Here is a 19,018-nt window from a genome sequence, read left to right on the forward strand (position 1 = left end):
CCCTTGAAGAAATGCCTCCATGAGATCCAGCTGTAAGGCGTTTTCTCCATTAGTGATCAAGAGTGGGAGGGTCCATTGTGGGTGGTGCCATCCCTGGGTTCTATAAGAGAGCAAGCTGAGCAAGCCAGGGGAAGCAAGCCAGTAAGCAACATCCCTCCATGGCCTCTACATCAGCTCCTGCCTCCAGGTTCCTGCCCTGTGTGAGTTCCAGTCCTGACTTCCTTTGGTGATGGACAGCAATGTGGAAGTGTAAGCTGAGTAAACCCTTTCCTCCCCAACTTGCTTCTTGGTCATGATGTTTGTGCAGGAATAGAAACCCTGACTAAGACAGCATCTTTATGTGTTTCTTGTCTTTTTTCTTTCTTTTAAAGATACTTTTCTTTTATGGAAAATAGATTTTACACACAGACACACACACACACACACACACACACACACACACACACACACACACACACACACTATGGTTTCCCTTCCTCTACTCTTCCCAGTTCCTCCTCACTTCCACTCCCATCTGGATCTAATCCCTTTCTGTCTCTCATTAGAAAACAAACAGGCTTCTATGGAATCATGAGACTAGAATAGAATAGAACAGAATAGAAGAGAACAGAACAAACACTGGTATTGGATAAAACAAAGAGAAGTTAAAAAAAAAGCCCAAGACAAAGAGACCCTGTATTTCACACACTCAGGAATTCCCCCCAAACACTGGGCTCTCTTTATTCTGTTTATTTGCTCACTTTGCTTCATTCTATTCTATTTTATTTTATTTTATTTTATTATTTATTAGTTTTAGAGACATAAAGGGTATGGACTCAGATGAAAGGAGAGGGTAAGGAGGATCTCAGAGGAGTTGCCGGAAAGAAGCTGTAATCAGAATATACTGTTTAAAAATGTTTTAAATAAAAGAAAAATCAAATGCATTCATATGAATACAGACACTTAGCATTTTATGTAACTCTGGAGTGGAAACTTGAGGGTTCTTTGGAAGTTCAGTTGGATGGTGTTTTGCTGGGGCAAGCATGCGAAGAAACAATTCCTTAAAGTGGGCGCAGGTGTGAAAGGCTAAAGCCGACTCATGAAGGAAGGTTTTACTGAAGCAGACACAGGAGAGAGGATGTTCTGCTAAAGCAAGCACAGGAAAGGTCACACGATGAAGGACTTTTTGCTAATGACATTCGAATGTTGATCTGCCTTACATTGTGTAGTTGAGCTGCGTTTGTCGGGACTCCACAGAGAGAAAAAGCACCAAAAATCTTGTGGTATGCTGCAGTTGGTTGCCGACTCTGGCTGATTGGATGCACATGCTGAGGCAAGACCTGTGGTGAGGTAAGACACATGGAGGGCACATGATGTTGGAGGTTATAAATAGGTCTCCACAGAGTGACAGAGACAGAGCTTGGCTTGCTGGTACAGCTGGCTGTGCAACCCTTGCAGTTCTCCGGTCTTCTCTGAGCTTCACTTCTCTGAGAGAGAGAGAGAGGCCCAGCTGAAAACTCTTCCTGGTGTTTCTATTGGTCCCTCCTGCTGACTCAAGCCAAGGCTGAGGCCTGGCTGTTTTTGCTAAGTCGTGTCACACTGTTACTAACCTGACTCTACCGAACTGAACTGCTGGTGTATCTGAGGTGTTTGCTAGTGGATCGAGCTGCTGCCTACTAATCTGTGATCTGAACTGCCCATTTCCCCAGACAGCAGACAGAGGAGCTGCTCCAAAGAACCTTTCTAAACAGGTCCACTTCTCCCCTATCCTTTCTTTTCCACTACCGCTGGTGGGTGGTGGGTTATAAGGGAGGTTAAAGCATTTAAAAACCATCACTAAAAATAAAGTTAAAAAAACTTAAAAGTTACAGACTCACTGCTCATATTGCAAGGCACCAATCAATGGTGATATTATTTAGTACTTGACTTTGTGTTTATTTAGAAACAGTTTTTTCTTAACATTATGATTGTGTAAACTTAGAGGAGGAAAGTTAGCTGTTGTCGTCTATGGCATCGGTGGAGGAAGATGTGTAGATCTGAAAGGATAATCTATTGCTTTGACAAAGTCACGTGTGTCCTAGTCACTTGAAGGTCGAGAGAATCCTCTGTTATGCACACACACACACACACACACACACACACACACACACACACACACACCAGAGAAGATATGACCTAGTATAGTTTGGGCTTATGATTATTCCTGAATGGAAAAAAACAACAGAACTCAAAAGTGAATGGCAGAGTCAACTTCTGTGCCGAGTGAAGCAACTGGTTCAGCTCCATGTGGTGGATAGTTCCACCCCCCCTCAGAGAAATGTAAGTATCATTTCTAAATAGGCATTAGCTCAAATGTGTAAAGAATTGTGAGATTTCTTTCACTGCCTAAGAAATGCAACAGAAAATAAAAGCCCGCATGTACCAGAGCTAGAGTGCAGGAGAGAATCAGTTAAATGATCTCCAGAAAAGCTGGGTCTTGGATACAGGGTCTCAAAGACAGCGAACTCTGGATTATATAGCAACTATGCCATGAGAAGTCCCTTCATAAGAAGTTCCCAAAGGTCACCATCCATGCTGACCGACTGTAAGCAAAACTCAGAGACAATGTTACAATCAGATTTTTCACTCTACATTTCGATGATCTTTTATGGTGATTTCCTTTCATTTGATCAAAGGCAGGCTGCAGTACAAATAACCCTTGACAGATTTCACAGGAGAAGCCTGCTCTCCCTCTCCCTCTCTGTCTTTTCTCACTCTCCCTCCCTCTTCCTTCCCCCTCCAAGCCTCTCTCCTTCTCCACGGCTACACAGTTAACCCTGCTTGGCTTCTGGGAATGCCTTGGGACAATTTATGTGTTTATCAGTTCTCAAGCGGTGTTTACACTACAAACCCATCTTATGTATGTTATAGACTTGGTATTTGTGGTTGGTCGTTATTATTTACACATGGCAGTTGTATTTGCTTGGTTTAACATTGCTTTTCTAATTACTCGAGCAATAACTTTTCCTTCTAGAGAGTGATTATCAAAAACAGTGAAAAGACCTTTTCAGTCTCGAGGCAAGTCTGCAAGCATTCTGTGAGCCTCTTCCCTAGTTTAAAACATTTGCATGCGCATGCACAGAGTCACTTGTAACTGTGCCTCAGTGGAGAGGAGGGAGTGAGAGCTTCACAGCAAGCACAGTTGACATCGTTCCCTGTGTGCACCAGAAGAAGGACAGCTCAGATGGATGGGATGGTGATGAAGGAGAGACTGAAATGTGCATGGGTTCCCTGAGAAGAAATTCCCAGAAAACAAACGCTTGTGCAAGAGTGTTGTGGGCGCAGGGTGGTGGAGAGAGGGGTGGATTTTTGTTTTCTTCTTCATCAGTGAGAGAGTGTGGAAAGCGGCTCTGAGCAGGGGTGGAATAGCAGTTGCAGCAGAGCCTTGGGTGATCCCTGGGCTCCCCTAGGGCTCCTTAGAGGAATCTGACTCAGAGTGGAGCAATGGTTTATCTTTACTTTGGAGGGGAGAACTTGACAGCCTCTATTATTGGACTCTCAATTTCATAACTAATGTTCCACTCCCTTGATTTTTTTTAAAGCCTCTGTCTTATCTAGCTGATACATCAGGAGTTCTTTGATTATGTGCACTGCCTGGTGGAATTGAATAACGAACACTAAAGTATAAGATACCCAGTGTCTTTTCTAAAATATCCCTGGAAGGACTATCTCAGCATTCTGCTTAATTTTGTGGGCTCGACTTTGGTCATTGGCTGTACCATAAGTCCTGGAAGTCACCATTTATTCTGGCTGTCAGATAATTAGTGAGGATTTTTTTTTCTCTTTGTGGATACCACATACCCACTAGACATCTCTGTCATAAGCTGTGAGCCCATTAAAATACAGCATCAAGGATCTACAACTGAGGAGTTACTGTTTAGAGTCAAGGGAAAACACTATGTTTTCTAACATAATAGAAATATGTAAAAAGGGCGGGGTAAGTCTTGGACATGCTGAGTCCTGAGCAGGTGTCGGGTGGGGCTGCCTGTGTTCTCTGTGTTGCACCAGGGTAAGCTGTTGTGAGTTGGAAGGACTGCCTGTGCAGGACACTCATGATATCATGGAGCCTCGCACATTCTCAACACTATAGGCCTCTTTCAGATGGAAAAAAAAAAAGTTAACTCTTTGGTGTCACAAAAGTGTGATCTATCACACCTGTTCTCAAGAAAAATAAGTTAAAATGGTTCTACCCTGGTGGAACTTATGTTTTTGACTCTCTGGATGACAGCGTAGGATAGATCGATGCTCCCCTCTGGCAGCTTCCCCACAGAAAGCCTGTTCCTAATCACCTTGCTGTTCAAGCTACTTAAAGTAAACTGTGCAAAAGCTGGACCAGGGAAGAAGGAAAATTACCCTTGTATATTAACAGCTGTGGAGAGTAACTCCTTAAGGACTGGGAGGCCAGACATGCCTGAGTACAGCAAGAGGTTGTAACAGAGGTTACAGAACAATGATCTTGGTCTTCAAATTGAGCAAAACAACTCTTACATAGTATAAAGTGTGTTCACACACACACAAAACCTCTTACAAATTGCATGTCATGGTTATATTAAAGTCTTGATTCTGATAAATTTCACATTCAACTAGTTTTATACAATAGTATTTGCATTTAAAGGCATTGATATTAATGTTCAATTAACTGAAATGTGCAGGACAAACATTTGCCTATGGGAACCCGCATTACTAGTTAACATTTTCCATAGGTGCCACTAGGTGGCAGCACAAGCAAGGAGGCATATTGACCAGTAGCCTTTCCTCTGAATTAGAAAACTTTAAAAAACAAAAAACAATAAAACGAGAAGTTCAAAGGCTAAACATTCGTATCTGGTGTAGAAGAGGTTAGTGACTGTTTGTAAACCCAAGAGTAAAATATATTTTTACTCCATAATAATTTTTTCTTTCAAAAATTCAGTTATCTGATTTAAAAAAAAAAACCAACCCTGCTCCTCTTTAAATCATTCAGAAAATAGCTTCATACAAATCTCATGTGGCTTCTCTGAGACGCCAACTCATAAATTAAACACATTCATTCGTATCAGATTGCTAAGGTATCCTAAATGTTTGCTCAGAGTTAGCATTGGCTGTCAGCATTTTGATAGGTCTCTGAATTCCTGTATTCCACGACTACTCTGCTAAAAACAACAAGGAAATGATAGCTGACGTCTCGTCTCTCACATTTTGGCTTCTTCCCAATGTTAAGGAGCGGATCCGCTGTATAAATCGGTTTTATCCTGTAGTAGCATACACCTCCATGCTGCAGAATTCAAAGCACTCCCAGAAGCATGGGGGCCTTTTCTCTGTAAAAGGGAACCGCTTGGCTAACTGGTGCTCCTTTCCCGGAGGTGATATAAAACTTCACCCGCTGACTAGCCTAGTGGACTGACTTTGAAGCTTTGGTACCGAGATGTGTGGTTGATGTCGTCATGGTGACCTGGGCCCTTTATGTGGATTGGTCCTAGCTGCGGACAATGCATTTTCTGGCACAGCTGATCAATTTTCTGATCATGCATCTCAGATGTAATAGCGTTGCCAGAATTCAGAAGCCATGGTGGTGTAGACTGAACACCAAAACATTGACCATATTTATTTTGGTGCGAGTTTAGCTTAGGCCATGTGTTGGAGGCTCCTCTCCCATCTAGCGGCTGACAATGTAGGTTTTCCTTACCTTGGTTCCTATGCTCCACTTCTTGTTCAAGTTGAGATCTCACCGAGGAGAAATTATTTGTCCTTGCTGAATAAGACAAGCTGACAGTTCTAAATTATGATTTTTTTTCAGTTTTAATATTTTCGTCATCTCGCAGGCAGGGCTCTTAGTTTTTCCACCTCTACAACTTGATGAAAACACCAAATGACAGTTGAAAGGTCCCCCCTGAATTTTTCAGTGACGTCTCAGGTAGTGGTAAGACAGCTTCCATGGTTGCTATTCATTGGTTGCTGTCACTTCTGACAGCCCACCTGTATGCTTCACCTCCTGAAGGTTCTTATCTTCTTCATAAAACCTCTTCCGTTTTAATTTTTAGTTGAATAACTTATTTATTACATGTTTATGTGGGTGTGAGTGTGGATATACGATTGCCACTGTGTGGAGGTCAAAGGGCAGCTTCCAGAGGTGGGGTGGTTGTCCCCCGTATAGTTGGCTTCAAGTCTTCCTGGGGACTCTTCTAGCTCTGCCTGTTTCAACACAGAAGCACATACGCTGTGAATGTTTACTACCATAGCTTTTTACCTGTGTTCTGGGAACTTAACTCCGATTGCCCTCTCTGAGCCATATGCCTGGCCTCTCTCCTTTGCAGACATCTTGACCCAGCTGGGCAGAAATGTTTACTAGCGAAATTTCTTGTTAATGTTGTCTCTACCACATAAGAACCCATTCTGGATTTGATTAAAGTAATTGCTTGAAATTGTCTCTCTGTCTAACATTGACTCTATATCATAAAATAAATGTGAAGTGAACAGCAAGTAAAACCACGTTGGATAAAAACAAAAACCATAAGGTGAAATTTTCACGTTCAAACAATGCAAACCACATCTTTTTGTGAAAATGTGTTCCAACATCAAACAGCAGATTTCGACAATGCTGAAACCACAATTACTCTTGCATCAACCCAGCAGTTAATAATTTTTATTATAGTTCTGCTCCACCCAGATGAAAGGCCACAGGAAATAAACTCTGTCAGATTTCCTCATTGCTGTGTGTCTGGCTTGGACGTAGTGGCCGTTCACTGAACATGCCCCTGGCTGTATCAATGTAGAGGCTGGGATTCCTACCCACAGTGCATTGGTGCTGTATTTAATCAAGACAAGTGGTGCAGAAGGAAGGGCAGAGAGGGTGGCGTTTCTGTTCCCCTTCACCGCTGAGGATCCCGGCTGTAACTACATGGTCCTTGAGGTTCCGTTTAGTGTATAATAAGATGTTTTTGCTTATGTCTTTGCCTCTATATGAATCTTTGGTTAGACAAATTAGACCAAGTTTTAATAATCTGAGATCACACAGAAGAAAAGTAGCCCGTTCTCGCCAATCGTGGTCTTCCTATCCACTGATTAAGGGTTCATTAAAATCTTCCCCAGGGACTCTATTTTAATGACCGGTCCTCAACATCTTGCCTGAGCTCCTTCTGTACAGATTTTCCCAAGATTACTGGTTTTAGGAGGTAGACTGGAGAGAACTGAGCTAATGTAGACCAAGGAAAGGCTGACACAGGGACAAAATCTCGCCCTATTTTCTACATATGTTATTTATATAACTGTGGTGAAGAACTATACTTTTCATTACACTTGGAGTTGCCAGCACTGACTGTGGCACTGGGCTTCATAAGGACATTTCATTCAAGTGTATACTGTCCTTGAGCGCAAACCCATCACATCCTGCACCTTCCCTGTCTCCCCCGTTAGCTTCTCTTCCTTCCTAGACAGTTTTACTTCTACCTTCCTGTCATACAAACACGCATGAATTTATTTCTCCCTATAAAATTTGATGTCCACAAACAAGCGGTAACAACACTTGTCTTTCTAAGGTTGACTTAATTTGCTTATAATTGGTTATCTCCAGTTGAATCCATTTTCTCAAAAATGATGTGATTCTAGACAGAAAACTTCCACTGTTTATCTATTCACTACATTTCCTTATATCTCCTTCTGCTGACGGATACCTGGGTTGGCTCTTTAGCTTAGCTACTGTGAAGAGTGGAGCTGTAAACATTTATATGCTGTGATGTGTTGACGTGGAGTTCTTCTGGAAAGCACCCAGGAAAGGTAAAAACCAATCTACCCATGGTAGAGCAATCTTTAGCTTTTAAGAAACGTTTATCCCAGTCTTCATTATTTAGCTTTGTGGTGGATAAAAAATGCTTTTAAGATTATTTTACATTCTTTCTCTGGCCTTGCAACATGTCTGCCCAATGTCCTCTGATCTTGTCAACTCAGAGAATGCCAACTGCTCCTGGAAGTTTCATATAAGGAGGCAACCCTTCCAGTCTAACGTTTAGGACCATGAGGTACACAAGGCATAAAATGTGGGACAACAGTCCTACTGGAGATGGGACGTAATTAGAAAAGTCAGGCTTGTATCCCTGCTGACTGGCAAAGTGGCAAGAATTCTGACAGAATCAGAAGACAGCATTTCAGTAGGTCGTGAGAGATGTCGCACACCATTCCTGACATCCTGTCTCTAACGATCTCAGAGGAATCCCGTAGATGACAACAGAAAACCACAACTGGCCCTGTTTGTCTGATATTTAGGTACAACACCTTGTGCTTGGTCTTGGTGCCTTGTCTTAGCCATGTTTGGTATAAGCAAGTACTGACCACGTTTTCTTCACATTCAGTATTGTCACTGGGCCCAAGACGCACTCATTCTCAGAGGAGACCGTTGTCCTGTTTCCTAACTAGACTTGTGATCTCGTTCTTGGCCAGAGAGTAGGTTTTGAATCCAACATCCAGGGTGATTTTTGTTAAAATAAATGTATGAGCATTTCACTTTTTAGCCCCCTAAATCTAACAGACAAATGTCTTCTTACTTGGTAGACAGACAGAGAAACAAAACAAGTAACAAACCTGAAACCGGATTGAATGCCCTAGGTCACATTCATTGTCTCCTCTTCTCTGGTGTCCTTTCAGATGCCTGCTGTCCACTCTACTTCATTGCACCGGGGCAGTGTCTCCTGCCCTCTTGAAGATTTGTCCTTTCCCAGGTCAGTCATCTTGCTTCTTCTTAAACTTACCTTCCAGTCAGGCTTCTCCACAGAGGTGTTTGCACCTTCCTGGAATAGTTTTGATTTCAATACTTGCTCAGTCTAAGCCCTCATCTTCCTCAGACTGATCTCCACAGAGCCTTGTCTCTCCACAGAGCACTCTCTGAGGACATTATTGGAAATATCTGTTACTTCCCGAAGCTACTGTCTCCATTTCCTGTTTCATCTCGCTCTCATGCATGTTACGAGTATCTAAGACCGTGTATATTTTACTCGTTGGTTTTTTCTTTTTTTCGGAGCTGGGGACCGAACCCAGGGCCTTGAGCTTGCTAGGCAAGTGCTCTACCACTGAGCTAAATCCCCAACCCCTACTCTTTGGTTTTTCTTACTTTCTTCCATTTTTTGAGAGGGGTTGGGGTAGCGCACAGTGCTGGGAATTGAACTTGCAACCTCACACATGCAAGGCAGGCCATCTACACCAAACTATACTCTGAGTCCTCTTCCTGTGCAGTCAGCTTTCTTCCTTATGGTGGTTCTCATGTGGGTTGTGACCCCTTTGCTGCATATCAAGGGGTGCATATCAGATTGTGATTCATAACAGTGGCAAAATTACAGTTAAGAAGTATCAATAAAAATAATTTAGTGGTTGGGGGTCACCATAACATGAGGAACTGTATTACAGGGTCACAGCCTTAGAAAGGTCAAGAATCTGGTAGTACCTAAACTCCATAATGGCAAAGCGCTGCTCTTGCTTTCTTTTTAAAAATATGGAAGTTGTGTTCGAAAGGTAAGATTCACATCTATCAGATTCAGACACTTTTGTGTCACTGAGAGTCAACAGAAATTGGCTCTCCCACAGAACTTATATACATAAGCTATTTAATAATTTGAAAAAACACTATCCCTAGAAGCAAACACATTTAATTAATTATACAGTATATGCTTGAAAGTAATTTAAATATATGTGTGATTAATTACATAATATGATTATATAATGTGGACTTTAAGTTAATGTAAATATATGTGCAGTTAATCATATAGTATATACTTAATTAATGTAAATATACGTGCAATTAATTTTATAATATGTATTTGAAAATAGTGTATGTGTGCCTCTGTGTGTGTGTGGTGGTGGGGGTGTTTGAAATTTCTCCATAGCTTTGTATATTTGAACACTCGGTCCCCAGCTAGTAGCACTCTTCAAGAAGGTTGCAGAACCTTTAGGAGGTTGAATCTTGCTGGAGAAAGTGGGTCACTGGGGTTTGGGACTTGCCTAGCATCTGGGCCACTGATGAACCGCTAGCTGCCTCCAATCCTAGCCCAGTGCTTTCCCATTGAGATAGAAGGTGTGCCCTGGATTTGTCAACAGAACGAACCCTGCCTGCCTTGGATTGTGTTATGCATGCATTTCATCTCAGCTACGAGAAGAGTACAATACATAGTTAGGTCTGTGCATTCATCTACAAGTATTTACATACATTAGAATGTGCCTAATGAAATCACAGCACAGAGGACTAGTAGGATAGAAGGAAGAACATTCAAAGCGGCATGGAGTTTGGATGCTGCCGCTGCTGTCGGCTCTACTGTACTGTGCAATTTTCTCTCAGAGCCCTGTCTTACCTTTGCAACCCATCCTCCTCCCGAGCGGTTTTTGTTCTGTTTTATTTGTCTTGTTGTTTTTCTCTGCAATGCAGGAGGGACTTCAGCGAGGCTCAGCTTTTTTTGAGTCCACGTATGACTGACTGCACTTACCCCGTTCAATTGTAAAATAACGAATGTGTGTCCTCAGACTAAATGCGAGCTGCCTGAAGTGTTTTATTCCATTTCCGTTCCACGGTGGCTGGAAGGCGATGTTCAGTAAACATTTTAGCTGAAAGAGGCAGTATAAAATAAATATATTTGTAGTACTTTAGAATATAATCATGATACTTACAAAGATACTTACAAAGGGAGTCTCCTTGATGATGTTGGCAGAGGAGACTCCCCAGGAGGATGCAGGGGACTTCTCTGTGATGGCTTTTCTTGAAGATGGGTGACTGTTTGTGGCTGATCTTAAAGCGAGGAAAATTACAGAGTGCTTTTTTTTACCCCTGAAACATCAAAGGGTTCCGTCTTATGAAAGAATTTGCTTTAGCAATCCACTGAGACAAATTCAAAATTATAATTGTCTGTACGCAGTGACACTCCCTTTGAAATGTAAACATTTTAGAGAGAGACTGTGTCTGGTACTGAGTTCTCAAAAGGTCAACTGCTGTTGATTACATATAATAACCAAGTTCAAGCTAATATATATATTTAATAGATAATTAATATGGTTCATAAGTCACCACACACAGCTACACACCCTTTGAAAAAATGACCCAGATTGATAGGCATTTCTAGTTCTCTGTGTGGGAAGCAAAACAAAACCACTTCAATTCAGCCAATGTGTTTTAAGCCCGTGTTAACTGTTTGTCTTCTCATAACAAAGATTATTCTGATGTAGTGCGCTGTACTTGCGAGTATTTTATTTATCACCACATCCAACTATCCGTGACAATTATGCATATCAAGATCAAAATTAAACTTTAAAATTAGGACTTTAGAGTTAAAAAGTAGTTTTTATTTTCTGCAACTGCAGAGGTAAGTGTTAATTTTTTTTTCCAGGTTGGGTATTATTATAATTATTTGTTAGTGCAGTTACTCAAAACAGCATAAGTACCAACTCAGTAAGAACTACTGTGGTTAAAAAATTAACCTTCCCTGGAAATAATTCTTTTCATGAAACTAATAGGAGCTTTGGTTTTTCCTTGAGTTAATACCCATAAGAATGCATATTACTGGGCTGGAGAGGTGGCTCAGTGGTTAAGAGCGCTGACTGCTCTTCCAGAGGTCCTGAGTTCAATTCCCAGCAACCACATGGTGGCTCACAACCATCTGTAATGGGATTCAGTGCCCTCTTCTGGTATGTCTGAAGACAGCAAAAGTGTACTCATGTACAATAAATAAATAAATAAATAAATAAATAAATAAATAAATAAATAAATAAATGGATATTGCTAATGATGGAGTGTGGTACCCTCTCCATCTTTGTATCACTCTGGATGTGAGCACCGAATGCAAATCATACATAAAATCAAAGTGGGAATGGAAGTCAGGTAGAGATTTTTTTTTCTTTCCTTTTTTTTTGGAGTTGGGGACCGAGCCCAGGGCCTTGCGCTTGCTAGGCAAGCGCTGTACCACTGAGCTAAATCCCCAACCCCAGGTAAAGATTTTAATGAGTTTATTTTTTCTAAAATGTGGTCAGTGGAAGAGTAATACCAACCGTTAAAATAGGCTGTCAGGTCTTATGGACACGATGGGCTGTTTGGTCAGTTTTATTTCTCGGGCTCTTCGCAGTCTTTTATTCTACTGAGTGACCTTCTCTGCTTCTGCTGCTCCCTGGTCCACCTGCCGTTCTCACACTACGGTTGTGTTTCCCTCCACTGTGCAGGACTCAGCTAGCTGCCTTGACACGTCTCGAGCTCCATCTACTGACGAGATGTGCTGTCTCTGCTACTTCTTCATCCCTCATCACAAAAGAAGGAAAAGAAAAACAAAAGAACAAGAACAGGAATACCACAGAGAGGCCATGTATGCGACCTGATATTGCTTACCAGGAAAGACATCACAGGGGTGGCTCTGACTGACTAAGTCATCCTCAACTCTCTGCTTAAGTCGCTAGGGAAGATATTTTGGAGCCATTCTGATCGTACACCATATGCAAATGAAGGTTTGTGTGTGAAGCAATCACAGGAACCCTTTTCCTAAGCCACCAGGGCAGGTGCTCCCCTGTGACCTACATCGGAAAGCTTGCAGGGTCATCTAGAGTTCAGGGAGAGTTGTGATGGTCAAATAGCTGATAAAAACTGTTTGAAACAGGCTTGCCTTCAGGAGCTGAAGCAATCGGCTGTGACTGTAATGTAGGCTCTGGCAGCGTCAGAACAGCCTGGCTGGCTGTTTGACTGATCCCGATTGGCTTCAAGGCAGCCAAGGCGGCAGGGAGATACGAAGAGCTGTTAATTAAGGAAGCCAGTTGCTCCAGCCCATACCATCCTTACTTAGACATAGGGAATACACATCAGGAGGCCTTATCACAAAAGTTAATAGCTGGTCATTGACACTGGTGGTGAGTTTAACAATGTTTCAATGGTGCTCTGCGGCTGCATATCACAGATTCCTTCTTGGTTCAACACCATGTCCCTAAAACCTTTTCCCACTAAGATATTATTCCAATTCCTACCTGCCCTTTGCTACCCTTGGTGGACAGAAACCATAATTATGCCTGCTGCCTGGCCTTTTGCATGGGTAAAACTTCTTTTTAAAATTATCAAGCACATGAAAAATATCTCCAGCCTTCGCACTATAGGGATTTCATAAGGTATCACCTTATGACCAGAAAAAACTAACACAAAACCCAGCAATATTAACTTAGTTTAATGTTTATATACTACCACACAGGTGAGAACATTCTTGTGCAGCAGTGAGGATAGCCTTTAAGAAACAAGTGCTCAGCTGGTCAGTGGCGGTTCCCAGCTTTAATCGTAGTAACTTGGGAGGCAGAAGCAGGTGGATCTCTATGAGCCTGAGACCAGCCTGGTCTACAGAGTGAGTTCCATGATGACTAGGGCTACACAGAGAAACCTTGTCTGGAAAAACAAACAAACAAACATGTGTTCATACCAAAGTAGTGACTACAGAAAAGTCACCTTGAATGCATGAAACCAGATATGGCAAGAGCAAGCAAGTCCCAATTCCTCCTACATAGGAACTCTAACCCAAGTAGACCTTCACGGTTTTGTATTTTTTTAAAATGCAAGCTACATTCTGAAAAAATATGTCATCAAGTGATGATTTTTGTATGACCATCACAAAATTAATCAGCCCAATTTTACTGATCTAGATTGATGGCTGTACCTGGTCCCTGATATGACTCAGAAATGCAGTAAACACAGGTGTCTGGGGTTATTCGGTTCTGGAATAAACCCTCTAACTAGTGAGAGCCTTCTCCAACTAAAGGTAAGACCTTAGATGAGACTACTGCACTCCTGATCACTAGCATGCTGTTACTGGGCAGAGGCCACCATGCCTGGAGTTTTTCAGGTGCACAGAGTACCAGTGTGCCTCTCAGTGCTCAAAGGTCAACTGTAGCAACCGTATAAGCTTGGCCTATGGCCATTTGTTGCCTTTCTCTAGTTTGTTGCAGTGTACATAATTGTATGTGATGGACTTTTGCAAGCTAGTAAGTTTGTTTACCTCAGCCTCAGAAAACCCATGCCACGTTTTGTTTCACTGTTGCAATAGCTAAGAAGTTACTGGGTGACAAGAACTTCTTCTGAGAGCAACACTTTGTATGCAGTAAGAAGTGACTGAAACCTCAGAGGAGATGATAAAGCTTTCCCCTCCTGCTTTATCATTTTTTCAGCTTACTTGTAACTGTATGTCTGAATTTACTTTGGGGGTGCCTAGGTTTGGCTATGTAGACAGTGTGGCCCCAGTGGCTTCTTCCCCATAGAGAGCTATTTACTATGATAATGAAGAGACATTTCAGATTTCTTTACAACACTCTGGCTATGGATACCTTAAGAGTTAGCTGCTCTCCATAATGAGACTTTCTGTGACAAGGACAAAGCGTCTGAGGATAGCATGCACGGTTCTTCTGCACTCCCTGGGGTAATTGATCAAATCCCTCTGATATTTCACAGGAAGACAAGCCCAAATCTTTTACACCCATATTATTCAATGCATTTTGGGCAAATGTTTCATTTAGAGCAACTGTACTAATGTCTAGTTGACTGATAAAAAGAATACAATGTTACTTTGGTTTTGTAGCCTGACCTCTTAACAGAATGGCCAATGCATTGTGCTGGAGTGAGTGTTGCTGAGTTTCAAACTGAAATAAACCAGAAGAAGCTCTTTACCTTCGGGGCCTCAGAAAATCCCCAATTGTAGATTGGTTTTCTAAGTTGAATACATTATCAGGAACATTCTAATGTCTTACTAATCCCTCTGCTTCCTTTTTCCTTGCCTTTGTACTTGCAATTTGTATTCATTTGTTTCCAAAATAAGTAAAGATGTGATTTATGATGTGAAAGAAGATTCTTAGTGTTTTTAACAGAAATATTAGTTCCTGTGTTTACATGTAAAATTAGTACAGCAGGGAGGAAGAGACGCCCCCTCCCCAATGGCATAGCCTCGTGTTAGTCGCTTAAATAACCCCCACCATGCTCGCATCAGCAACCCTAACTAAACCTGATCTATCCCAGAAAGAAAACAAAGAGACAAACAACACCAAAAGGACTTTTGCAATAAAGAAGCAAAACCTCATTTTACAGTTGAGTAATGACTATCATATTTGACCTCTGGGTAGACCTTTTAGATTCCTGGGGGAAAGTAGGGGTGATCTGCAGTGAACGAAAAGATTTCAAATTCATCCTCTTGGTGATATTTAGCATTTTTGCTTCGGTTGGGCGACCATGGGTGTTTATTGTCAGTGTCTTATTGTGATTCTCTCTAATGGCCATGTTTACATTTCCTAACTAATCCCTTAATATGCAAAATATCAGATGTTAAAAAACCATTTGCTTCTGTATCATCCATTCAGTATCATTTCTCACGATGCTTGCTTACACTGTTTTACCCTTTGATACTCTGTACCTGCCCACAGTACCTTTTGGTTATTTTCACACCCCTTTACCCTCTCCACTTCTATAGAAGTCTTTCTTTTCTCCAACATGTCTCCATCCTACTGTATTGGGCCACTGGACTGTGGTTACACCATCTTGTAAAAGTATTCTTAAGAATACTTTAAGTGCTAAAACTATCGTGGGTAAACTGGCCTCCAGTCACGTAAGACCAGACAGAAACTCAATGGCCACAGAGAGCAGCCACAGATTTCTGTAAAATCTATCCCTGACCTCCAGGTTATGAGAACAGTCTGAGCACTTCACTGCTGTCTCTCTGCATCTGTAAATGACACCTGTTTGCCACACATGTCCAGGGATGCCTTTCTGTATACATCACAACTGTGATATTTCTGCCTTTTAAAACCTGAATAAATTCGGGGTCATGGGTGCTTCCTGCCACTCTGCCTAGGACAGCCCGTCTATCAGTGAATAAAAGCTCCATATAACTTGACTTATTCAGGTCTCTTGATGATTTTTGCTTTCCTCAGAGACCCCCATAACATTACCACCATGAATCGGGGATCAGGTTTGCTTTGAATTGCTTCAAATGCCACGTGGTAGATTCTTAGTGAATTTTAATCACATTAATATTTTCATTGCACTTATTTATCTCTGCGTGTTTGTCTGTCAGCACAGTGCATGTTTGTCTGTCACCACAGTGCATGTTTGTCTGTCACCACAGTGAATGTTTGTCTGTCACCACAGTGCATATGTGGATTCCAGGGACAGAACTCAGTAGGTCAGGCCTGGCTGGAAGTGTCTTTTGCCCCTGAGCCATCTCCCTAGTCCAGAATCACATTTAATAGAACAGTCCAACACTCTTAAAATGTTCTTGCTTACTTAATTTCATGTCAGACCATAAGCACAAATTAACCTGTCTATAATTGCCTGAGCCCGTACCACCTCCATTATGACCCTGCTTGTTTAAAAGAGGAGAACTCTTAGACTATTATATCTTCTCTTTCCCAGATTTCTGTTCTATTTGTTTTTGAGACAGGGATTCTTTGTGTAACCCTGGCTGTCCTAGAATAGCTCCGTGGATCCCATTGGCCTGGAACTCGCAGAGGTCTGCATGGCTGATGGCTAGGATTAAAGACTACACCCCTAGCTCCTTCCCAACTTTAAGGAAAAGAGGAAGAAAAGCAGAGCAGCAATGATCTGGGTCATGCTATCATCACTAAACACTAAACATTCACCAGCAACTTCTGTTTCATGCAGGCGTATGTATGTATGTATGTATGTATGTATGTATGTATGTGTGTATGCATGTGTGTATGTATATATATTATGTATACATCATATTTTAAAGTATCTTTAAGTATAACTCAACTGTGGGATTTAAATAAAAATGTTTTAAGCTCTCTAAAGAGTATTGTGCCTAAATCTATCACTTGATAGTTAAAGTGAGAAAGTGTTGAATCATACATACTATGAATTATTTCTTTGAAGATTATCAGGAGTCAGCATGAGTTAGTTCTATTTTTATCTTTTATTGAAAATAGTTTTTCCCCTCATACGGTATCTCCATATTATGGTTTCCCCCTCTCTATACCTTCCAGCTCTTCCCTACCTCTCCTCCTGTCAAGATCCACTCCCTTTCTCTCTCTTGTTAGAAAACAGGGCTGGAGAGATGGCTCAGCTGTTAAGCACTGGCTGCTCTTCTGGAGGACCCGGGTTCATTTCCCAGCACCCACAAGGCGGCTCACAACGGTAGCTTGAGTTCCAAGGTGTCTGACACCCTTGCACAGAAATGCACACAGGTAAAACACCAATGCACATATGGATGTAGGTTAAACACCAATGCACATAAACTAAAAATAAATGAATTATTTTTTATAAAGAAAATAAAACAAACAGGCTCCTAAGGGACAATAATAAAATAAATCAAGATGGACTCCAGGCAGTGCTAAGGCAAGGTATTGCTTGGGTTTAGGGGGGAGGTGATCCAGCAAAGAGGTTCATTTGAGTCGCATTGGAGCTGTGCTTAAGGAGGAAGGCTCTTGTCAGGGCCATCGATGACACAGCACCATGATGGATGCTGAAAGCCACACGTGGTTTAGTTTGGTGGGAATCAGAATGAAGTAAAGGAAAGAGAAGTTGGGGAGGGAGGAAGTAATGAATGTTACGATTGATTTATTCTGCCTTGCAGAGTGGCTGGCCGGTATCTTCAGATTATCTGTTCACTTCCATCATCACCGTATGTTCTAGCAGCTAAAGAGCTTCCTTAATTCCTAGAAAACGTTTTAGGTCTCTCTTGAGGATGCACCAGTAACTCCATTATCATTTTATTTCATCTCTTGAGATGAGCAGATATAAATTTACTTAACATAAAGTAGTAAAATTTTAACTGCAAGAAGTCTTAAAAGGTTCATAACTTATGAATAATGCACCACGTGGCTTCCATCCATGACTACCAGAAATGGACTGAGTGAAAAGAAAAAAAGTTAGGTGAAATAATGGTCAGTTAATATGGTTTCTGCTTTCTATTTCAAGAGTTGATGCTATGGGCGCTCATAGAGATGAGGGAGTGCGGCTGACTCAGAGCTGTGGACACAGCGGAAAGATGGGAGAGAAAATTCTATCGTTTATCCCATGTTTGATAATGAATCAAATCATCCTATTGAGCTATTAGGGCTCTTATAGCAGTCTTATCCTGCTGGGATTTTGTTTTGTTTTGTTGTTGTTCAGTACAATACAGTTTATATATAAAACATATTAGATGTATACTGAACATAAATAGCACAGCAAAGCTTTTATAGGAGCCCTGAAGCTTCAATAGGATAATGCCCCAGAAAGGGAACCCTTGAAAGACCAAAGTAATGATTGCACCAATGCACTGAAGCTCAATTTACTGAGCCAGTGAAATGTATTGGGTCACTAACAGGCGTGTGAGTGAGCGCTTACTCAAAAGGATATGGAAAACTCGGAAAGCAGCTGTATCACCGGGCTCATTGCAACGGAGGTAATGACTCTTGAAAGCTGCAAGCAAGGAACTGAAGGGTAGCCTGACGGGTCTAAAAGTCTTCTCTCTGAGGCTTTGCTGAGTTTGCTCAGTCTGCTCCCCAAGCATCTGTTTACTCCTCTACAAAGCTGGGAGGTGTCCTCAAAAGTCTTCCAGGTTTCAAAGAGGAATCCCTCAGAATGGGAGACAAATCTTTGCCAATTATATCTCTGAGAGATGGCTGGTTTCTAGAATATACAAAGAACTCAGAAAACTGAGTGTGATAAATATTAGTAATGAAATAAACATTTATAAATGGGGTATAAAACTAAACAGAGAGTTCCCAAAAGATGACACAGAAAAGACTGAGAAATAGTTAAAAATGTTCAACATCCTTTGCCATCAGTAAAACAGAAATAAGAAGTACTTGGAGATTTCACCTAAGTCCGAATGGATGAAACAAATGGCAGCCTATGCTGGCAAGAATGGGGAGAAAGAGGACCATTTATTCATGTCTTGGTGGGAGCAAGAACTCCAACATCCAGTATGACATCAATTCAAAGTTTTCTCAGGAAGCTGAGAAGATATCTACCAAAAGATCCAGGTATACCACTCCTGAACATAAGTCCAAAAATCTCTGTGTCTTGCTACAGAGATACTTGGGC

At 41.5% G+C, this 19,018-nt stretch overlaps 1 long non-coding RNA gene across 1 annotated transcript; it reads left to right on the forward strand.

Moving 5' to 3' along the window:
• Positions 1-765: 765 nt before the first annotated feature.
• Positions 766-16,775, forward strand: LOC120098199 (uncharacterized). The gene is made up of 4 exons (XR_005496282.2): positions 766-1,329; positions 7,685-7,770; positions 8,635-8,708; positions 12,181-16,775. It is a non-coding gene; the product is annotated as an uncharacterized LOC120098199 (long non-coding RNA).
• The last annotated feature ends 2,243 nt before the right edge of the window (positions 16,776-19,018 follow it).

Source organism: Rattus norvegicus, chromosome 18 (genome assembly GCF_036323735.1).
Source record: "Rattus norvegicus strain BN/NHsdMcwi chromosome 18, GRCr8, whole genome shotgun sequence".
Classification (NCBI taxonomy): domain Eukaryota; kingdom Metazoa; phylum Chordata; class Mammalia; order Rodentia; family Muridae; genus Rattus; species Rattus norvegicus.